At 38.6% G+C, this 6,912-nt stretch overlaps 1 pseudogene; it reads left to right on the top strand.

Annotated features, from left to right (window-relative positions):
• The first annotated feature begins 4,489 nt into the window (after positions 1-4,489).
• LOC108303646 lies at positions 4,490-6,033 on the top strand (annotated as a pseudogene).
• Positions 6,034-6,912: the final 879 nt, after the last annotated feature.

The following is a 6,912-nucleotide window of genomic DNA, read 5'->3' as shown; positions in this document are numbered from 1 at the left end:
CTCAAGCAGTCCTCCTGCCTTGGCCTCCCAAAGTACTGGGATTACAGGCATAAGCCACTGCACCTAGCTAAAACAACTTTTTAATATACTATATTACATGATTCAGCTGTGGACAACATCTGCATTTGTACTTATAATAATGTAGCACTCATTATTTTTAGACAAAAATTTGTGATATAAATAATATTTGCAAGACAGAGGAAGTTTAGAATGGGGGAAGAGAGGAGTAGTATAAGGGAACCAAATTTTCTGTGTCAGGAAGTCAATAATAGATAATGTCTAAAATTGGGAAATCAATATGAGGTAAAATAAACACATTATTTAGAAATAGAGGATAAACACCTGTGCTAGTCTTAGTGTGATTGGCCTCAGCTCTATGTTTTATCCTTTACCTGCCCTCTTCTAATAAGGGAGTTATCTGTCGTCTGCATGCTATATTCTCCAAGTTGCCGTGTCTGTTGGAAATAGCTAGTTTGACTAATGCGAAGCACTGTCAGGAAACTGAATGGGAAAAGGAAAAGAAAAGATGGAATAATTTCCTCCTTCCTTCTATGCCTCAGGTGATATCTTAAGCAATGCCTATGTTTCTTCCATAGCTCCAGCTCCTGATAGACAAGCTTCCAGGGTCCTAGGTTCTGCAGGATTAATCTAGCTACTGGGCTTATAGTACCTCTTCTGTTTTTCCCTCTAGCTTAATCTATTTAATGTTGCTAGTCTCTGAGTTGCTCACCGACCCCTGTTTGGCTTCTCAACTTTTCCATGACTAATGCCTGCATTAAAGCTTATTCCAAGAGTTTCGTTTCTGCCTAGTATTTAGCTATGAAGCTATCTTTCCTGCTGCAAGTACAAGAAAAACATATGAACTACAGAATCAGAATATTTCTTAATCTCATTAGAGAGCTAATATAAAGAGCAACCAAATAGACTAAAAGCCAAGAAAAGACAGGAGCCTCCATTATGATACAAGCACTGGCTTAATTGTGGCAGAGTACTGGGGGAAGAGATACTGAGCATCTTAAAAGTGGATAAGAAGAATTCAGTTAAAATCTTTTAAGTTGCTAGGCCTCATTTGGGCTAGTGGGACATCATAGAGCCTCTGGGAGTTTCAGACATAAGGGAAGTTTATGCCCACTTGCAGTTCTTCTCCACATAACTCCAATGGGGGTGTGTGGAGAAGAACTACAAGTGGACATGAGAAAGATTTGAGGCAAGATGGGAGAAGAGGGCCTCCATCAATAGAGTCAGAAAGGCAAAAAATCCATCTGGCTCCTCCTCTTCTGTGGAACAAAGGCCTTAAGTCACTGGGGGAAAGGTAGCAAACCCTGTCACCCACAGAAGAAGTTGATAAGCAAAGGATGCACATTCAAGAATCAGAAATAATCTTTAAAAACACAAAAGCAAAAACATAACTAATAAGTAATAGTGTAAATAAACTGAAATATTATAAAATACTCAACTGACCCCAAAAAAGAAAAAAAAAGAGGAAAAAAAGGAAAAAAAACAGGTAGGACAAATAAAAAACAGGTGTCAAAACAGTAGTTTTAAATTCAACCATAGCAATAATCACATTAAATGTAAATGGTCTGAACTTTCTAATTAAAAGGCAGAGATTATCTGAGTGGACTACAAGAAGTGGGTCACAAATTAAAAAAAATAAGACTGCAAAAATGCATTGTAAAAAAAAAACTGGAATGGATACTATCAGACAGAGTATAGTTTGGAACAAAGAATATTACCAGGAATAGGAGGTAAATTTCATAATGATAACAGAGCAAACTTATCAAAAAGATATAGCTGTCCTAAATCTATATGTATCCTGTAATAGAGATTCAAAATATCCAAGAAAAAAGCTGATAGAACTGATAAGAAAAATAGACAAATCCACAAATACAATTGGAAGCTTCAACAGTTTTGTTTTCATTAATTAATAAAACAAGCAGGAAAAAAAATCAGTACAGACATAGGAGACTTGAAAAATACAAACAACTTGATCCAAATGATAAATGTATAAAATACACCACTCAAAAATAGAATAAACATGCTTTTCAAATGCATTCACAACAGTCACCAAAATAGACCATTTTCTGGGCCATAAGGAAATTTAATCGGATTGAAATGATATACAGTATGTTCTCTTACAAGAAAATTAAATTAGAAATCAATAACAGGAAGATATAAGGAAAATTCCCAAATATTTAGAAATTCAACAATATACATCTTAATATTGCATGAGTCAAAGAAAACATCAGAAAGATAATTAGAAAACATTTTAAGTGGAATGGTGATGATAGCATCAAAATATGTGGGATAAGACTAAAGCAGAGCTTAGAGCATAATGTATAGCCTTAAGTACTTATATTAGAGAAGACCTAAACAAACAAAAATTATAAAATTTCCAGGAGAAAATATGGAGGAAAATCTATACACTCTTGATATAGCAAAAATTTCTAGGTAGGAGAGAAGCAGCATGAACTATTTAACAAGTTAGAGTTCATCAAAATTTTAAAATTCTGCTTTTTTAAATTTAATTTTATTGATTTTAAGTTCTGGGATACATGTATAGGACATATAGGTTTGTTACATACGTAAATGGGTGTCATGGTGGTTTGCTGCGCCTATCAACCCATCACCTAGGTATTAAGCCCTGCATTCACTAGCTATTTATCCTGATGCTCTCCCTCCCCTCACCCGCTAGACAGTCCCCAGTGTGTGTTGTTCCCCTCACTGTGCCCATGTGTTATCATTTTTCAGCTCCCACTTATAGGTGAGAACATGAGGTGCCTGGTTTTCTTTTTCTGTTTTAGTTTGCTGAGGATAATGGCTTCCAGCTCCATCCACATCCCTGCAAAGGACATGATCTCATTCCTTTGCATGGCTGCGTAGTATTCCATGGTATATATGTTCCACATTTCCTTCATCCAGTCTATCATTGATGGGCATTTGGGTTGATTCCATGTCATTGCTATTGTGAATAGTACTGCAATGAGCATACACATGCATGTATCTTTATAATAGAATGAATCATATTTATTTGGGTATGTACCCAGTAATGGGATTGCTGGGTCAAATGGTATTTCTAGTTCTAGGTGTTTAAGGAATTGCCACACTGTCTTCCAAAATTGTTGAACTAATTTACATTCCCACCAACAGTGCAAACTGTTTCTGTTTCTCCATAGCCTTACCAGCATCTGTTGTTTCTTGACTTTTTAATAATTGCCATTCTGACTGGTGTGAGATGGTATCTCATTGTGGCTTTGATTTGCATTTCTCTAATGATCAGTGATGCTGAGCTTTTTTCCATGTTTGTTGGCTATATAAAGGTCTTCTTTTTGAGAAGTGTCTTTTCATATCCTCTGCCCACTTTTTGATGGGGTTGTTTTTTCTCATAAATTTGTTGGAGTTCCTTGTAGTTTCTGGATGTTAGACCTTTGTCAAATAGATAGATTACAAAACTTTTCTCCCATTTTGTAGGCTGCCTGTTTACTCTGATGTAGTTTCTTTTGCTGTGCAGAAGCTCTTTAGTTTAATTAGATCTCATTTGTCAATTTTTGCCGTTGTTACAATGGCTTTTGATGTTTTAGTCATGAAGTCTTTGCCATGCCCGTGTCCTGAAGGGTATTGCCTAGATTTTCTTTTAGGGTTTTTATAGTTTTGGGTTTTACATTTAAGTCTTTAATCCATCTTGAGTTAATTTTTGTATGAGGTGTAAGGAAGGGGTCCAGTTTCAATTTTCTGCATATGGCTAACCAGTTTTCCCAGCACCATTTATTGAATAGGAAATCCTTTTCCCATTGTTTGTTTTTGTCAGGTTTGTCAAAGATCAGATGGTTGTACATGTGTGGCCTTATTTCTGAGATCTCTGTTCTGTTCCACTAGTCTGACCCCACAGAAATGCAAACAACCATCAAATAATACTATAAATACTTCTACACAAATAAACTAGAAAATCTAGAAGAAACAGATAAATTCCTAGACACATACACCCTCTCAAGACTAAACCAGGAAGAAGTCAAATCCCTGAATAAACCAATAATAAGTTCTGAAATTGAGATAATAATTAATAGCCTACCAACCAAAAAAAGCCCAGGACCAGAAGGACTTACAGCTGAATTCTACCAGAAGTACAAAGAGGAGCTGGTACCATTCCTTGTGAAACTACTCCATATAATTTAAAAGAAGGGACTTCTCCCTAACTCATTTTATGAAGCCAGCATCATCCTGATGCCAAAACCTGGCAGAGATACGACAAAAAANAAAAAAAAAAAAAAAAAAAAAAAAAAAGAAAGAAAAGAAAAAAGAAAACTTAAAGCCAATATCCCTGAGGAACACCAATGTGAAAATTCTAAATAAAATACTGGCAAACCAAAAGCAGCACATATCAAAAAACTTATCCACCACAATCAAGTCAGCTATCATCCCCAGGATGCAAGACTGGTTCAACATACACTAATCAATAAACATAATTCATCATAAACAGAACTAATGACAAAAACTAACCTTAGATGCTCCAGAAGAGAGGCTGAGAAAATTTAAGTACTGAGACAAAGATGCATCTCTGAGCCAACAGCAGAGGATGGCAATCAGCCTGGAGCCCCGAAAGGCTAAGAAAGATGAACAGACCTAAAAGAGAAGGAATATCACCAGCTTCTGCCCTGACATAGCTTCCAAAAAACCAGCCAAAGGGGTAGCAGTCAGCCTCATTCTGGGTGAAATAATCAAAGGTATGAATAGCTCAGATTCGGTCCTATGTTTCCAGGCCACCCAGACAGCCAAGAAAATGCTGTCCCAGGAAAAGAAACCCCACTGAAATTTATCACTGAAGTGGGCCTCATTCCCAGGATGGTGGAGATTCTGAGGTTATCACTTTACCCCTGCTTGCAGTTTGATACCACCTGGACCCTGACCAACATTGCTTGAGGGACTTCTGAGCAGATTCAAGTCATGGTAGAAGGGGGACCCATCCAGCCCTTGATGCAGCTCCTCTCTTTCCCCAACATGGCTGTGTGTGAACAGGCAGTGTGGGTTCTTGGTAATATAGCCAGTGATGGCCCAGAGGTAACGTCATCTCAAGCAATGCCATCCCATATCTGCTGTCCTTGATTTCACCCACCCTACTGATCACATTTCTGCAGAACATCACGTGAACCCTTGTAGAACCTGTGCCCAAAGAAGAACCCGTACCCTTGCCGTGAAGCAGATGCTGCCGGCCCTCTTCCACCTCCTGCAGCACCACAACAGCAAGCTTTTCTTAGAAGAATCCTGGCCACTGTCCTATCTCACCGATGGCTTCCACGAGCACATCGGCCAAGTGGTTGACACGGGGGTCCTGCCCAGGCTGGCAGCACTGATGACCAGCTCAGAACTCAATGTCTTGATCCCTTCTGTCCCCACCGTGGGGAACATTGTCACAAGCACAGGTGAGCAGAAGCAGATGGCCATTGACATGGGCATGTTGAATGTGCTGCCCCCATTCCTGTAGCACAAAAAGCCCTCCATCCAAAAGTAGGGGGCCTGGGCCCTGATCAATGTGGCGGCAGGGACCTCTCACTACATCCAGTAGCTGTTTGCCTGTGATGTTTTGCCTACCTTAGTGGCTCTGCTAAAAAAAATGGAATTTAAAGTCCAGAAAGAGTCTGTCTGGATGGTGGCTAGCTTCGCAACGGGGGACACCATGAATCAGCTGATCTAGCTCCTCCATTCTGGGGTTCTGGAACCACTGGTGAATCTGCTCACTGCCCCAGGTGTTAAAATTGTTCTCATCATCCTAGATGTCATCTCTTGCATCCTCCAGGTGGCAGAAAACAGTCTGAGAAGGAAATCCTGTGTCTTCTGATAGAACTCAGTGGGATCAATAGAATTGAGGTTTTACAGCTGCATGAAAACTGTCAGATTGGCTGGTCTGCTTTGAACATCATCAAGAAGCACTTTAGTGAGGAAGAAGATGAGAGCCTAATTTTATTGAGCCAAGTCCTAGACCAGCATTGTGAAGTTATAGATTATGAATGCTTAGTAAAGAATAGCCAAGCTCCATAACTACTAAACCAACAACCCAACGCTAAAGGATAACTTCTTTAAGAAGCAGCAGTCCTATATATTAGTGTATCCCAAATGTAAAGCTTTCAAAATTTAACATTAATAAAATGTTCAATACTTAAAAAAAAAATTATCTGCAATAGTTGCAGAAAAGGCCTTCAGTAAAATTCCACGCCCCTTCATGCTAAAAACTCTCAATAAACATATCTCAAAATAGTAAGAGCCATTTATGACAGACCCACAGCCAACATCATATTTAATGGGCAAAAGCTGGAAGCATTGCCTTTGAAAACTGGCACAAGACAAGGATGCCCTCTCTCACCACTCCTATTCAAAATAGCACTAGAAGTTCTACCCAGAGCAACCAGGCAAGAAAAACAAATAAAGGGTATTCAAAAGGAAGAGAGAAGGTCAAATTGTCTCTGTTTGCAGATGATATGATCCTATATCTAGAAAACCCCATCATCTCAGCCCCAAATCTCCTTAAGCTGCTAAGCAACTTCAGCAAAGTCTCACGACACAAAATAAATGTGCCAAAATCACAAGCATTTCTATAAACCAAGAACAGACAAGCAGAAAGCCAAATCATGAGTGGACTCCCATTCACAATTGCTACAAAGAGAATAAAATACCTAGGAATACAGCTCACAAGGGATATGGAGAACCTCTTCAAGGAGAACTACAAACCTCTTCAAGGAGAACTACAAACCACTGTTCAAGGAAATAAGAGAGAATGCAACAAATGGAAAAACATTCCATGCTCATGGATTGAGAGTCAATATTGTGAAAATGGCCATACTGCCAAAGTAATTTATAGATTCAATGCTATTCCCACCAAACTAACATTTATATTCTTCACAGAAATAGAAAAAAAAAAAA

The sequence above is a fragment of the Cebus imitator genome, unplaced genomic scaffold (assembly GCF_001604975.1).
Source record: "Cebus imitator isolate Cc_AM_T3 unplaced genomic scaffold, Cebus_imitator-1.0 Scaffold50, whole genome shotgun sequence".
Classification (NCBI taxonomy): Eukaryota; Metazoa; Chordata; class Mammalia; order Primates; family Cebidae; genus Cebus; species Cebus imitator.
Note: the sequence above shows the minus strand (reverse complement) of the source record. Positions and strands in the feature narration are given on the sequence as shown.